Source organism: Macaca nemestrina, chromosome 3, assembly GCF_043159975.1.
Source record: "Macaca nemestrina isolate mMacNem1 chromosome 3, mMacNem.hap1, whole genome shotgun sequence".
Lineage (NCBI taxonomy): Eukaryota > Metazoa > Chordata > Mammalia > Primates > Cercopithecidae > Macaca > Macaca nemestrina.
Window position 1 is genome coordinate 69,202,729 of NC_092127.1, and position 17,339 is coordinate 69,220,067.

At 38.0% G+C, this 17,339-nt stretch overlaps 1 long non-coding RNA gene across 1 annotated transcript in view; it reads right to left on the reverse strand.

Moving 5' to 3' along the window:
• Window positions 1-17,339, reverse strand: part of LOC105486167 (uncharacterized) — a 45,538-nt gene that overhangs the window by 10,971 nt on the left and 17,228 nt on the right. Inside the window, exon 2 of the long non-coding RNA XR_011621035.1 lies at window positions 4,240-4,361. This is a non-coding gene — a long non-coding RNA (uncharacterized lncRNA). The remainder of the gene's footprint in view (window positions 1-4,239; window positions 4,362-17,339) is intronic.

Here is a 17,339-nt window from a genome sequence, read left to right on the forward strand (position 1 = left end):
GGCCAATGTCTCCCATTTGAAATGGGTGTATTTACCCAATGCTTGTGTCCCCATTGTGTCTAGGAAGTAACTAATTTGCTTTTGATTTTATTGGCTCATAAGCAGAAGGGATTTGCCTTGTCTCAAATGAGATTTTGGACTTGAACTTTTGTGATAATGCTGGAATGAGTTAAGACTTTGGAAGACTGTTGGCAGGGCATGATTGTGTTTTGAAATGTGAGGACATGAGATTTGGGAGGGGCCAGGGGCAGAATAATATGGTTTGGCTGTGTCCCCACCCAAATCTCATCTTGAATTATAGTTCCCATAATCCCCACATGTCGTGGGAGAGACCCGGAGGTGGTTATCATCATGCTGTTCTAGTGATAGTGAGTGAGTTCTCAGGAGATCTGATAGTTTTATGAGTTTTTCCTCCTGCTAGGTACTTCTTGTTTCTGCCATGTGAAGAAGAATGTGTTTTCTTCCCTTTCTGCCATGATTGTAAGGTTCCTGAGGCCTCCCCAGCCATGGGGAACTGTCAGACAATTAAATCTTTTTCCTTTATGAATTACCCAGTCTTGGGTATTTCTTCATAGCAGCATCAGAACAGAGTAATAAAAGAACCAGGGATGTAACTCATGTGGGTGCATGCAGATGGTACGAGGGTGAATAACATAATCCCTTCCCTCATGAGTCCTCCTTTGAATAATTTGTTGTCTTTATAAAATTAGACATAATTAAACACATAATTGCTCTTAATAAAAGGAGTTGAGCTGGGCACAGTGACTTGCACCTGTAATCTCAGCACTTTGGGAGGCCGAGGCGGGTGGATTACTTGAGGTCAGGAGTTTGAGACCAGCCTGACCAACACAGTGAAATCCCATCTCTACTAAAAATACAAAAAGTAGTCAGGGGTGGTGGTGCACACCACCCATGTCGTAGTTCCAGCTACTCAGGAGACTGGAGACTGAGGCACAAGAATTGCTGGAACCTGGGAGGCAGAGGTTGCACTGAGCCAATATTATACCACTGCACTCCAGCCTGGGTGACCAAACAAGACTCTGTCTAAAAGAAAAAAAAAAAAAAAAAAGGAGAAAAAGGAGTTAGCATTTCTTCTGTTTCAGTGTAATGTATTGAAATGTCTTTTATACATTCATTTTAAAGTGATTCTTGATTTCTCCTATGCACTACCAGCATTTAAAGGAAATTCAAAATCTGCTTCAGGGTACACCACAGTACTTCAATTTCTCTGGATTTTGAGACTCTTCTAATCATGTATCAGGTGTGTCACATCTTAAAATTTCTTCGTAAGTTATACCAATCATTTGGATCATATGTATCTATAATAGAGTAATTAAAAAATGTATGGTTCTCCTTCCTTCTGTCCATGTGAAAGTTGATATAAAAGAGCAAGCATTATGTCATTCGATTGACAAATCAGTTCACGTCAAACATGGATAGCAGTACAGTTCAAAGCAATATTTAAAGTAAAGCTTATACTTATGGGTAGCATAGTCTTGCATTCTAATTTAATATTGGTATTCCTTTTTTTAAACATATTTTCAGGTTTTCTTTAACGATGCTTTTCTTAAGACAACACCAATCCAATCTTTATGCTCAGGTCAATATCAAATGCTAAAAAATCTTCTAAATATTTCAACCTGATTTTCATTTCCCAAAGTAAAACAATATTTCTTTCCAAATCTGTAACTATACAGAGGTGCTGACTAACATTTTGGTCACACACAGCAAAAGTAGCACTTAGTATTTTCAGAAAAAAGAAATAATATGGTGGGTGTATAAAGAATACATCTTTTTTATACAAACCTTGCATGAAGACTGTTAAGGAATGAGACAAAGAGTAGACAGAGTTAAGCAGGCGCAGAGAAATAGGCCTAGGTAACACAGGCCAGCACCATCCTCAGGGGATCAGTAGGAGTCCACAACGTGCTGTGAGGGCTGAGCCTCAGGGAGGTTAGCCATTGATAAAGACACTTTCATATATCAGAAGACTGGTGAGAGGTGAGGCGAAGGTGTTTTCAAAGAACAGCAGTGCTTGGCATAGAGTAGGCATGAAAATAATAACTACTGAATGAATGAACAAGTGAAAGCTGCAGCTGTGCTCAGTGTTGGGATGCAGGGCAGGGCTTCCATATCCACACCAATCAGGGAATGCAGATACATTCCTTCAAGTCTTATCCGGTGTATTAGGGGTCTAAAGAGAAAACTGCATACCAGTTAGAAGGAGACCGCCAGGATTTGATAGAAATATGTCCAAATGGTCTTCAGACTTGGGATTAAAAAAACTTACAGATGCAGAGGCAAATGGGGTGTGGGTGCCTGAGTGAATAGCATCAGAATGGAATCACCGGAACTTAGAGCAAGACTGCCATTGATGAATCACTCAATAACGCTGTGTTGATGATTCTGAAGACCAGGGATACCTGTGGCTGTGTGATTATTTGAAGTACTTCTAATACATTTCACTGTGAGCAAGTCAAGTCCTTTCAATGTCTATGGGACTCTACCTTTACTCATGTTCTTCCTGTCTCTCTATTCCTTTCTTTTTGTTTTCTGCATCAACCCTACTTCCCTCACCTCGATCCTCCCTTTACCAACATCAATTTATATTTAACACTTTGGGATGCTGTGCTAGGCAGTGGAGAATTAGAAATGAATAGGACACAGTTCTTGTCATTATCAGAGTGGAGGATGAAGGAGAGGTTAAGTGTGGACCTAGGTCCCACCACTACAACTGGCTCCCTTCTCTAAGTTTGAATGTGGTTCCCTGACTCCCCACAATGTCCCAATGTCTTGGTGATAATGGGAGCTACAGCAAGCATAGGACCACAGCCACTGCTTATGCGACTGTGCAGATTCCTCAACCAGTGGAGCATCCTAGCGTGGGGAATGCCCAGAGGAAGAGGTACACTTTTCTACTCTGTGCAATAGCTCATGCTACTTCCCAAACTTTGTGTCCATGGGGTCATCTCACCAAAAGGGGATGCCTTTGTGAAAAATTTACCATAGAAGGTAGCTTTTCTACTGACTAGAGAATGCCTCTAGTCATTGTGCTAGAGGCAGACCCAGATGGTCTTGATTGCTAGAATTTTGGAGGAATATGAGATCTCCTGAAATTACAGATGTGGGGGTTTCAGCTCTGAAAAATTGGAACACATAACATACTTGCTCCCCTGTAGCCCACATTCTAATCATGGGAGACAGACAATAGCCAAGGAAAAAAAATGAGTCAAATAACTTCAGGTACTACTTACTACAGTAAAAAAAGCAAGAAGAGTAATGGAATAGAAGTGCTGGATGCAGGGGTTGCCATTTGAGGTGTCCAGGGGTTTCTGGGCTGTGGATGACGAACAGCAGTGAGCAAAGAAAAGCTCTAGAGAAGCAACTTTCAAGGCAGAGGAAAACCCTGCAGTGAGACCAACTCAAATGATGAATAAAAGTCCATTATTCTGTTTATTTGGGCACAGTGATGAGTCACAAATTCATCAATTAATTAAAAAAAAAAAACAAGCGAACCTCAGATTGCTGTGTTCTGAAGGGACCCAACACTACCACACAAAACTGTTCTTTCAGCCTCCACCTTCCCCCAAGTCAGACCTCTGAGAGCTATTCCCAAGTGTATCGAGATAAATGATTAAGCCTGAGGAAGGTTCTAGTGTATTTTGGATTAAATCCTATACATCATCATATATTTACATTGTATTTGCATAATAAAAAGGATAGCTGATTAAACAGCTTCCTCCAGTAGACCATCTGGTGAGCCCAGGTGGTTGTCCAGTGCAGGTAATGGATAGATGACAGAGAGCAGAAGTAGCCAAATCACTGGCTACTTTGTTTTTGTTTTAAACATAACTGGTCATTCTTTTTTATCTTTCTTTCGGGTAACCAAAAAGAAAAAAATAAGCTAGCATCACCTTTTCCTATTATGTAGGTTGTCTAATAGATATAACCTAAAACTATGTACGAAATTGAAATTTTATACTTATTTTTGACAATATTTTGTTGAGGCTTAACGAAGGTATTCATAATAAATAATAATTAGATATATCTTCCCTAAATGTCATGTCATTTCAGAAAAGAAGGAAATGAATTAAAAGATATTTCTATGTCTGGGTATATTGTATAAACATTTAGGGAAGTCAGTTATGTAATGTGTGAATTCGGCAAACAGTAGAAAAAGAAAAATAAGGATTTAAGTGGCATTTTTATTGGGAATAATATTAGAAAGAATTTACTTACCCAGAAGTCAACAGAAACTCTGATTTTTCAAAATCCATCCAATATACAGATTTATCTTTTAGCATTTAGCATAACTTTCAGCATTCTTGGGATATTGCTGCAGGAACACTGGTGATCACACACTTAGGGAAATAATAAGACTGTGAGTTGAAGAATGTAATATACACGCAAATACATATGTCTCTTTCCTTGGTAAACAAATACGTTGGATAGTAAATACACCATATTTATTATTTGTTTAGCATACTTCTACATTTCCAGTACGACCTGACAGTTCACCTGTTTATTTCCTTGTGTTGAAGATTTTATATATTTCATTAATTGAATCAACCATGGGAAAAGCAAGTATGTCTCTACCTTTACTTTGAAAAATAACAGGGAAATGTATAGCATATGATAACTGGCAAATTAACTTATTTTAAATAAAGTAGCCATGCCTTGATCATTCTGACCACTGAAAGAGTTATTGATATTTGAATTATTAGATCTCCCTCTACCTTTATGTACAAAGAGATCCAGCTTTATAATTAGATACGACTATTGAGACTATCAACACCATCATGGAGCTGGAATAAAAGGTATTTGTAGTATCTGTTCAGAATTTGCAGGAAACAATTGGGTAACAAGTGTCAAAAACCATAGCTCAGTGTAGATTCAACAAACAGGGCAGTCATATGCTCCCTTATCTCTTATCTGGAAAGTCTTGCAGTAGGATGGCTTTCAACTTTGATCCAGTGGCTCAACAGTAGAATATTGTGGTTTTTATTAATATCAGTTAGAGAATCTGAAATAAAGAGCAAGTTGTAGTTGAGGTCCAATAGTCACTTCCCTATAATATCAATATTTTATATTTTCTTATTATCTACTTAGACTTTTATAATTTGTTGGATACAGGCTTCTGGCTTTGTGTTTGAACATATCAACTGTGACTTCTTTTGACCTTTAAATTAATCAATCTGAAACATTAGAAAAGATTTGAAATAGCAACTAGACAAATATTAAATGCCAATCATCTTTCTGGAATTTTAAAATTAATATTTAAATATCATGTGTCTTACTGAAATCGGAAACACTTTTAAATTTCCTTTTCTTTTCTTTTTACTTTTTTATTGTTCCATTTCAAGTGTTTGCTTTCTCAGTATATACCATTCCAACCTACTCCACCTGCATGACTCATGTACTCACATGAGGCAACAATGATTTTACTCCATCTACCTAATCTGTATAGTTGCTTACAAACTTTTAGAGACAAATGTAAATTCATGTGCCACTACACATAAGAACTGGGTGAGACAAAGACATGCATATAAATTGGTGTTAAAAAAGACTTTGGTGAAATGTATACTGTAAATGTAAACAAAATGTATATTTTGGTTTTTTATTAACAAAAACAAACTATGATATCATTCTGATTCAATTAATACTATTAAGCTTTTAATACTTTTTGCTAGTTTCAATCTATTTGTAATTTGAGTTCATCTGCTACACCATCACTAATTCGTGTTTTTAAAATCAAAATGATTATTTCAGTGTAATATTTAAGGGAGTTCAAGAAATACTGAAGGGTTTTGCCATTGGCTGTGATAAACTTCAAATCATTTAGTTCCATATTTAATTCATGCAGTATAATACCTGGGACTAAGTGAGTATTTAGTAAATATGTATCTCCATTCTTCCTCTTCTGTAATCTAGTTTTAATAAATGTTCTCCTTTCTTTCCTTCATTCCTCCCTCTTTTGTTCTCTCTTCTTCTTTTTCATGAGTCTTTCAATAGTTAATGCCTTATAGCAGTGACCAATGCTTAATTACCTTCGGCAGTAGTTTTTACTCATGGCTGCACATTAGAATCACTAGTAAAGCCTTTAAAACTTTCTGAAGATTCTGATTTCAATGAGGTGGAATGACAGTTACTCATTGGTATTTCTTAAAATTTCCTAGGATATTTTAATGGGTACAGAATCAGGAGACAAGCAAGTAAACAATTATGACATAGTCATAGGAGATCAATAAGGAAAAAGTCAGTAGGCATTGGGGTGAGCACATTACCCCAATCTCAGGATGGATGGTAGGGTAACTCTTCCTAGGAGAAATGATCCTTGAGATGGGCAGGAAAGGAAGGACACTTGAACAGCTGGCAGAGGCAGGGAGAAGGAGGAGAAGGAAGAGCTTTTATTGAAAGAGGAAAGGATACATGGAAATATGCAGTTAGGAATTACCCTAGCTAGGTGAACACATTGGAACCTAATGGAAAAAGAGACTAAAAAAATAAGTAGAGGCTGAACTTGGTGTGCCAAGCTAAGTATTTAAATTTTATCTTATGAGATTTAACAGGAGATTAACAAGATATGATAGACATTTTGAAAATATCACCCTGAGAAAATTATGATGGTTGAATTGAAGGGCATCTAGAATGCCATCAAGGAGGCCAGTCAGAATGTTCTTGGAGTAATCCATGGAAAAAATAAAGAAATAGGGATGAGAAGAAGGATAGGATACATGGTTTCAAAAAAGAGCAAGAGATTGGGAGTTATCAACTATGTCTTCACAATTTATGGCTTGAGCAATTAGTAAGATGGTGGATCCGTTCAGTGGATAGAAAATATGGCCTGAGAACAGACTTTGGAAAGAAGCTGGTGATATCCATTTGTACAAATTGTATTTCAGATGTCTGTAGGATACCCAAGTGGAAAGATAGGTTTAGCAAGCAGTGGATTTATAGATCTCGAGCTCCAGAAAATTCTTAGCTAAAAAGGATACAGACTATTTTATTTAGGAGATTAATCAATTTCTCTTTCTTGGGGAAGAGCATGCAGACAGAAATGGAAAGATAATCAAAGGCAGAGACCAGTGTAACACCAATATTTAGTTGCTTACACTCACATATGTGCATTTTCTCTTTCTGTGTCACTGGGAAGTGAGTGTCTAGCCAGAGATTACATTTCCTATGCACTTAGGAGTGGCTGCATGACTAGTTTTCATTCACGGAATGTGAGTAGAAGTTACATGTGCCATGTCTAAATCAAGGTTTTTAAGAAGTCTATGCCTCTTTTTGTAGGTGCTTCCCCCCCGCCCCCACCATTCTGCCTATTTCAAACAATTATAAGGTCCTAAAGGATAGCAGAGCAATAAGTGAAAGACCCCTTAGTCTCTGCATAACCACAGAGTGGAAAGCACCTAAGAACACCAACTTTGTACTGTGATATGAGAGCAAGAAGCAAACTTTTCCCTGCTAAGCCACTGAAATTTCTTGGCACTATATTGCTCATCACATCTAGTCTCCTCTTTCTACCCTTTTCATCCAATCCTCCTTTAAAGTCTAGTTCAATTTCTTCCCTTATATAAATTCAACCTGGGTAACCCTTAGTGATGGTTCCCTCATCACTTATTTAGCAAATAATAACACTTTTTGACATTTATTATAATTTTTGTGGGATTTTCATGTATTTTGGTTTATATTTTTACCTATGATAGACAGGCTTGTATTCAGTATATTTATTGTATTTTTAAAAGGATTAAAATGTTTTTCTTTTCTCCATAAGAAAAGACAATTTCTAAACTAAACTTCGAAATAAACTAGCAAGTGGGAGAATTTTGAATTTTAATGTTGATTAAACAACTATGTAAAAGTTAGTTTATTGGCAAGGAAACTAAGTTTGTCTGTGTGATTTGAATAATAAGAATTATATTCTAGAGAACAATAAACTATGAAACCAATTAGATTTCTGTGTTTCTTAATCAGTCATCCAAACACTTACCTTCACATTTAATCATAAAACCCAGCAAACACGTGAAAATTATGGCATTCAGTTTTTTATTTATAAACATTAACTGAATTAGCAAATAATTTACATTGCTTTGTATCATATATTTTTCATGGGCTTATTGTCATACTTTTTGGCTAATTTCATTTTCTTATAATAAGATGATTATGAAATTTGCCATCATATGCAACATTCATTTTATCTTTTAAAACCAATCAAACATATGTTTTGTGGTATAATACCAGATTAGATTTCTCAGTTCTCGGTTATTGGTGTGATTTAGGGGTGGAAGACAGTGAATTCTATCCCTTTGGACATAGAAGTAGACATTTCAATGCCAGGTCTCCCCTCATCCTATAAGCTATCATCTCTGAAAACTCTTGGCCTGTAGCCCAACCAGTGTTTCATTCCCAAGTTTGCAGCTAAAATAAATGACTCTACATCTTTATTTCCCATCGATCAACCGTATGGTAGATCACAGAGTTAATTTGTCATTCTACTCTTTGGGGGGTGAGGGGGATGTTATAAATGGTTTGATTAGATTTCTTTTTTGGAAGGAATCATTTCTGCAAATGTGAAGCTTTGGAAATCATGCCTAAGGGACAGAATTAGGAAAGGAAAATATTTTTCTAGTAAAGGCATGAAAGTGTTATGGCCATAGCCCAAGGATGATGAGACAGGAAGAGTGTGGGTGATTTAAGACCACACTGCTGCAAAGACTTTTATTCCATCATAACCATTTTGGTGAAAAAGAGTAACAGCTCAGAAGATATATTTAGAATGCTTTGCTGCTTCTATTGCAGTGTTAAAACTTTATTTGTCTTTGTTATTTGTCATACAGAAGTCTGTACTTCAAAAGAAAAATGGCGTGACTTCAAATGGATCTTACTGAACATATATTCTCCCCAGAAAAGCTCCAGTATGTTTGTAATCAGGATGTAGCATTGCTGGGCCTCCTTGCTCTGATACCTTAGTGTGGAAAGAGAAGGCAAGACGTGAGCAGAGGCAACCATGGTATTTCTAGTTTCTACATCCACAGCATCTGAAATTTAGTGTTATGTCAACTAGAAATAATCACTAGAGCTAGAGAATTTTAGACCAATATCCCTGATGAACACCAATGCAAAAATCCTCAATAAAATACTGGCAAACCAAATCCAGCAGCACATCAAAAAGCTTATCCACCATGATCAAGTGGGCTTCATCTCCGAGATGCAAGGCTGGTTCAACATATGTAAATCAATAAATGTAATCCAGCACATAAACAGAACCAAAGACAAAAACCACATGATTATCACAATAGAAGAATAAAAGGCCTTTGACAAAATTCAACAGCCCTTCATGATAAAAACTCTCAGCAAACTAGGTATTGATGGGCTGTATCTCAAAATAATAAGAGCTACTTATGACAAACCCACAGCCAATATAATACTGAATGGGCAAAAACTGGAAGCATTTCCATTGAAAACTGGCACAAGGCAGGGATGCCCTCTCTCACCACTCCTATTCAACATAGTGTTGGAAGTTCTGGCCAGGGTAATGAGGCAGGAAAAAGAAATAAAGGGTATTCAATTAGGAAAAGAGGAAGTCAAAATGTCCCTGAGTGCAGATAACATATTTAGAAAACCCCATCGTCTCAGCCCAAAATCTCCTTAAGCTGATAAGCAACTTCAGTAAAGTCTCAGAATACAAAATCAATGTGCAAAAATCACAGGCATTCTTATACACCAATAACAGACAAACAGAGAGCCAAATCATGAGTGAACTCACATTCATAATTGCTTCAAAGAGAATACAATACCTAGGAATCCAACTTACATGGGATGTGAAGGACCTCTTCAAGGAGAACTACACACCACTGCTCAACGAAATAAAAGAGGACACAAACAAATGGAAGAACATACCATGCTCATGGATAGGAAGAATCAATATCGTGAAAATGGCCATACTGCCCAAGGTAATTTATATACTCAATGTCATCCCCATCAAGCTACCAATGACTTTCTTCACAGAATTGGAAAAAACTACTTTAAAGTTCACATGGAACCAAAAAAGAGCCTGCACTGCCAAGATAATCCTAAGCCAAAAGAACAAAGCTGGAGGCATCACGCTACCTGACTTCAAACTATACTACAAGGCTACAGTAACCAAAACATCATGGTACTAGTACCCAAACAGAGATAAAGACCAATGGGACAGAACAGAGTCCTCAGAAATAATACCACACATCTACAACCATCTGATCTTTGACAAAGCTAACAAAAACAAGAAATGGGGAAAGGATTCTCTATTTAATAAATGGTGCTGGGAAAAATGGCTAGCCATAAGTAGAAAGCTGAAACTGGGTCCCTCTCTTACACCTTATACAAAAATTAATTCAAGATGGATTAAAGACTTAAATGTTAGACCTAAAACCATCAAAACCCTAGAAGAAAACCTAGGCCATATCATTCAGGACATAGGCATGGGCAAGGACTTCATGTCTAAAACACCAAAAGCAATGGCAACAAAAACCAAAATTGACAAATGGGATCTAATTAAACTAAAAAGCTTCTGCACAGCCAAAGAAGCTACCAACCTACAGAATGGGAGAAAATTTTTGCAATCTACTCATCTGACAAAGGGCTAATATCCAGAACCTACAAAGAACTCAAACAAATTTACAAGAAAAAACAAACCACCCCATCAAAAAGTGGGCAAAGGATATGAACAGACACTTCTCAAAAGAAGACATTTATGCAACCAACAGACACATAAAAAAATGCTCATCATCACTGGCCATCAGAGAAATGCAAATCAAAACCACAGTGAGATACCGTCTCACACCAGTTAGAATGGCGATCATCAAAAAGTCAGGAAACAAGAGGTGCTGGAGAGGATGTGGAGAAATAGAAACACTTTTACACTGTTGGTGAGACTGTAAACTAGTTCAACCATTGTGGAAGACAGTGTGGCGATTCCTCAAGGATCTAGAACTAGAAATACCATTTGACCCAGCCATCCCATTACTGGGTATATACCCAAAGGAGTATAAACCATGCTGCTATAAAGACACATGCCCACGTATGTTTATTGCGGCACTATTCACAATAGCAAAGACTTGGAACCAACCCAAATGCCCATCAATGATAGACTGGATTAAGAAAATGTGGCACATATACACCATGGAATACTATGCAGCCATAAAAAACGATGAGTTCGTGTCCTTTGTAGGGACATGAATGCAGCTGGAAACCATCATTCTCAGTAAACTATCACAAGAACAGAAAACCAAACACCGCATGTTCTCACTCGTAGGTGGGAATGGAACAATGAGAAAACTTGGACACAGGAAGGGGAACATCACACACTGGGGCCTGTTGTGGCGTGGGGGGAGGGATAGCATTAGGAGACATACCTAATGTAAATGACGAGTTAATGTGTGCAGCACACCAACATGACACATGTATACATATGTAATAACCCTGCAAGTTGTGTACATGTACCCTAGAACTTAAAGTATAATAAAAAAAGAAAAAAAAACTGAGAAAATGCATTGATAGATAAATGCTTTATACTGACAGTTTTTTATAGTTTTTTAAAATTTATAATTTGTGAATTTTTGTAATACAAAACAATTTGAACTTGCATGTACCTAAAAGTGTCACCTAGATGATGGCATGATATTTTAATAGCTTATGACTGTGAGCCACAATTGCCACATTTGGTTTACTGAAAATCAGTTGTTTATCTTCTAAGTGTAAATGGAGAATAGGGTTTCCATGATGCAAAGCATACAGATCTCTCTTTTAAGACGAACCTCTAGGCTTAGATTTGAATAAAGTTCATAGTAACTGAAATTTTAAGTTTTTTCTAATGGAAGTGAGGAAGTATTGGAAATTGGTTGTTAAAATGAGTGATTAAAATGAGTTTAATGCTGGTCATTAAATAGCATTTAAAACCACATTGTAAGTGACTGATTAATAATTACAGTCTATTTCATTCCAGTTGCTGTGAAAACTTAATATCCTTTAATCATCCAATAAGAAAATATATTGTTAACTTAAATCAGTGTTTCTGAAACTTTCAGAATTCATAGACCACTCAATGGATGATGATGTACATACAGACCACAAATTTAAATAAAATAAAACTAGGTCTGTATTAGTCTGTTTTCATGCTGCTGAAGACATACCTGAGACTGAGCAATTTACAAGAGAAAGAGGTTTAATGGACTGACAGTTCCACCTGGCTGGGGAGGCCTCACAATCATGGTGGAAGGCGAAAGACATGTCTCACATGGCGTGACGGCAGAAAACAGGAGTGAGAGCCAAATGAAAGGGGTTTTCCCTCATAAAACCATCAGATCTTGTGAGACTTATTCACTACCACCAGAACAGTATGGGGGAAACTGCCGCCATGGATTCAATTATCTCCCACTGGTTCCTCCCACAACATGTGGGAATTATGGGAGCTACAATTCAAGATGAGATTTGGGTGGGGACACAGCCCCAAACCATGTCATTCCATCCCTGGCCCCTCCCAAGTCTCATGTTCTCACATTTCAAAACCAGTCATGCCTTTCTAACAGTCCCCCAAAGTCTTAACTCATTTCAGCATTAACTCAAAAGTCCACAGTCCAAAGTCTCATCTGAGACAAGGCAAGTTTCTTTTGCCTATGAGCCTGTAAAATCAAAAGCACGTTAGTTACTTCCTAGATGCAATGAGGGTACAGGCATTGGGTAAATACAGCCATTCCAAATGGGAGAAATTGGCCAAAACAAAGGGACCACAGGCTCCATGCAAACCTGAAATCTAATAGAACAGTCATTAAACCTTAAAATCCCAAAATGATCTCTTTTGACTCCATATTTCACATCCAGGTCACAATGATGCAAGAGGTGGGCTCCCACAGCCTTGGGGAACTTCACCCCTATGGCTTTGCAGGGTATAGCCTCCCTCCTGGCTACTCTCAGTGGCTGGCATTGAGTGTCTGTGGCTTTTCCATGTGCATGGTGCAAACTGTCAGTGGATCTACCAGTCTGGGGGCTGGAGAACGCTGGCCGTCTTCTCATAGCTCCACTAGGTGATGCCCCAGTAGGAACTCTGTGTGGGGGCTCTGATCCCACATTTCCCTTCCACACTATCCTAGCAGAGGTTCTCCATGAGGGCCCTGCCCCTGTAGCAAACTTCTGCCTGGGTATCCAGGTGTTCCCATATGTCCTCTGAAATCTAGGCGGAGGTTTCCAAACGTCACTTCCTAACTTCGGTGCACCTGCAGGCTCAACACCACATGGAAGCTACCAAGGCTTGGGGCTTGCACGCTCTGAAGCCATGCCCTGAGCTCTATGTTGACCCTTTTCAGCCATGGCTGAAGCATTTGGGACACAGGGCACCAAGTCCCTAGGCTGCACACAGCATGGGGACCCTGGGCCCAGCCCACGACACCATCTTTTCCTCCTAGGCCTCCAGTCCTGTGATGGGACGGTCTGCTGTGAAGACCTCTGACATACCCTGGAGACATTTTCCCCATTATCGTGGGGATTAACATTTGGCTCCTAGTTACTTATGCAAATTTCTGCAGCCAGCTTGGATTTCTCCTCAGAAAATGGGTTTTTCTTTTCTATCAAATCTTCAGGTTGCAAATTTTTATGCTGTTTCCCTTATAAAATTGAATGCCTTTAACAGTACCCTAGTCACATCTTGATTGCTTTGCTCCTTAGAAAATACCCTAAATCATCTCTCTCAAGTTCAAAGTTCCACAGATCTCTAGGGCAGGGGCAAAATGCCACCAGTTTCTTTGCTGAAACATAACAAGTGTCACCTTTGCTCCAGTTCCCAATAAGTTCCTCATTTCCATCTGAGACCACTTCAGTCTGGACTTCATTGTCCATATCACTATTAGCATTTGGGTCAAAGACATTCAACAAGTCTCTAGGAAGTTCCAAACTTTCCCACATGTTCCTGTCTTCTTCTGAGCCCTCCAACTTGTTCCAACCTCTGCCTGTTACCCAGTTCCAAAGCTACTTTCACATTTTTGGGTATTTACAGCAGTGCCCCACTCTACCAGTACCAATTTACTGTTTTAGTCTGTTTTCATACTGTTGATAAAGGCATACCTGTGAGTCAATGAACTCTCTTTTCTTCATAATTACCCAGTCTCAGGTATGTCTTTATAGCACTGTGAAAATGAACTAATATAGTTGGGATAGTATAATTTACAAAAGAAAAAACTTTAGAGGACTTATGGTTCCTCATGGCTGGGGAGACTTCACAATCATGGTGGAAGGTGAAAGGAATGTCTTACATGGCAGCAGACAGGAGAAGAGTGAGAGCCGAATGAAAGGGGTCTTCCCCTATAAAACCATCAGATCTCATGAGACTGTTTCACTACCACGAGAACAGTATGGGGGAAACTGCCACCATGATTCAATTATCTCCCACTGGGTCTCTCCTACAACATGTGGGAATTATGGGAGATATAATTCAAGGTGATATTTGGGTGGGGACACACCGCCAAACCATATCAAGATCCATCATAGCTTTTAATATAAGAAGTAAACAATTTGAAAGTAAAAGTAGTAGCTCTTTTAAGTCATGAGAGCGGTTACAAACCTTTCATCAAGATATTTGTTTCAGACTTAATAAAGTACTTTGGACCAAAAATCAAGTTTCATATACTATCTAAGCATCAAAAAGTGGTTTTTAAATTCCTCTTTACTTCTACTAAGTCAGAAAATTCAAAGCCAAAATGATAGGTCAGGAATGAAAGTAAGCATTGATTGAGAGGGTATTAGGCATAATGTTTGAGATTGGAGCCCAGTATCAAGGGGATGCTGATTGAATCCTGGTTCTGCCACTAATGGGCTGTGTGACCTTGAGACAGTTTCTTGACCCCTCTGTGTTTGTCTCTTCAGCTGTACAGTGAGGAAAATAGTGCCTGATTCTTAGGGTTTTGGTGAAAATTAAAGCAATTAATGTAAACAAAGGTGTCAAAAGTGTACACACCAGCACATAGTAAGTGTACAGGAAATTTGTTAGCTCTTGTTATTTGTTGATTCTATTATATCAGGACCAATTAGCCTGGGCACAACAAGGTGGACACATCAGTGGTTATTAACCCATGTTCATTCTTTTTTTTTTTTTTTTTTTTTTGAGACGGAGTCTCGCTCTGTCGCCCAGGCTGGAGTGCAGTGGCCAGATCTCAGCTCACTGCAAGCTCCGCCTCCCGGGTTTACGCTATTCTCCGGCCTCAGCCTCCTGAGTAGCTGGGACTACAGGCGCCCGCCACCTCGCCCGGCTAGTTTTTTGTATTTTTTAGTAGAGACGGGGTTTCACCGGGTTAGCCAAGATGGTCTCGATCTCCTGACCTCGTGATCCTCCCATCTCGGCCTCCCAAAGTGCTGGGATTACAGGCTTGAACCACCGCACCCGGCCAACCCATGTTCATTCTAATTGGTCACAGCTCACTGCAGCGTCAACCTCCTGGGCCCAAGCAATCCTCCTGCCTCTGTCTCCTGAATAGCTGGGACTGTAAGTGTGCACTACCACACCCAGCTAATTTTTCATTTTTAATTTTGGAGAAATGGGGGTCCCACTATTTTGCCCAAGCTGGTCCTGAACTCCTGGGCTCAAGTGATCTTCCCTCCTCGACCTCTGAAAATATTGAGATTACAGGCATGAGCCACCACATCTGAATATTTTGAAAATCATCCTAGGCAAATTCCTATATAATCACATGGAACACGGATATAAATATTATGGAAAGATTCCTCATTGAGTACTGTTCTTTGGCACTCTAATGACACTAGGTATATAAGCACTTAAATGCCGGATGTTTGTCAGTTTTTAAATCAGAGAAGGCACTAAATTGTTTCCTGATTTACTGGTTTAATAAATTCTTCTTTCCCAAATAATTCTTCATGTTCACTTGATAAAGTTAAATGTACTTAAATATATATACTTTATTAAATTTAATGTATATATATTTGAATATGTGTATATATATTCAAAGAACTTTTTTTTCTAACAAGTGAATAAAATTATTTATTCAGAGAAAATTTTACTCTAACCAGTTGCTCTAGAGTCTGCCTTTTAAAGAATTACAAAATATTATTCTAAGCATTAAAAATCAAGATATTTTATTCCTGAGTGTTGGGTTCAGGCTATTTCTGATAGTAAAAGTTCTCTTATCTACAGAACTAAATGAGTAAGCCATTTGAAATTCAAAATCTACGGGTATCTTTCCCGGAATTAAGATAGTAAGAAATATTTTTCTCCCCCATGTTTTTAAAGTTTATTTCTCTTTTTAAAAAATGTGTTAGTAACAGTATTTTTGATTGACAATTCATAGTTGTATACATTTAAGGGGTACAATGTAATGCTTTGATATATGTATACAATGTAGAATGATTAAATCAAGCTGACTAGCATATCTATCACCTCACTTACATATCATTTTTTATGGTAAGACATTTGAAATTTACTTTTTTAGTTATTTGGAAATATACCTGCTGTGCAATAGATCTCCAAACCTATATCTCCTGTCTATTGGAAACTTTTCGCCCTTTAATCAACAACTCCCTATTTCTTACCTCCCACTCCCAGCCTCTGGTAACCATTATTCTTCTCTCTACTTCTATGAGTCCAATTTTATTAGAATCCACATGTAAGTGACATCATGCAATATTTGTCTCTCTGTATCCATCTTAGTTCACTTAACCTAATGCCCCCCGGATTTATCCATACTTTCGCAAATGGCAGGATCTCCATCCCCCCTTTTTAAGGCTGAATAATAGTATCCCATTTTATATACATATCACATTTTTTAAGAAAAAAAATTTAAATTTAAATTTATATTCATCAATTAATTGAAAAACTCATAGGCACAATAGGATATTTCTGTGCTAGAGGATCTATTAATATAACTCAGCATATAAATATCTTATTATTAATAATAGCTAACTTGTACTGAGCACTCACCATAAGCACAATGTATGTGTTAATGAATTTAATTCTCACAGTAACTCAATAGGTCCTGTATTATCCTCATTTTACAGAGCCACATAAAAAGTGACTTGCTCACAACTATTAGCAGAGTCAGTAGTAAAACTCAGGAAACTGTCTTCAGAGATAACATTCTTGAATACAACAATAAATAACCTCTTAAAACAGAAAACATATGATTATTTTCAAGACCCATTCTTTTTTTTTTTTTTTTTTTTTTTGAGATTGGGTCTTGTTCTGTTGCCAGGCTGGAGTGCAGTGGCACGATCTTGGCTTACTGCAACTTCTGCCTCCCAGATTCAAGCAACCCTCCTATCTCAGTCTCCCGAATAGCAGGGATTACAGGCAAATGCTA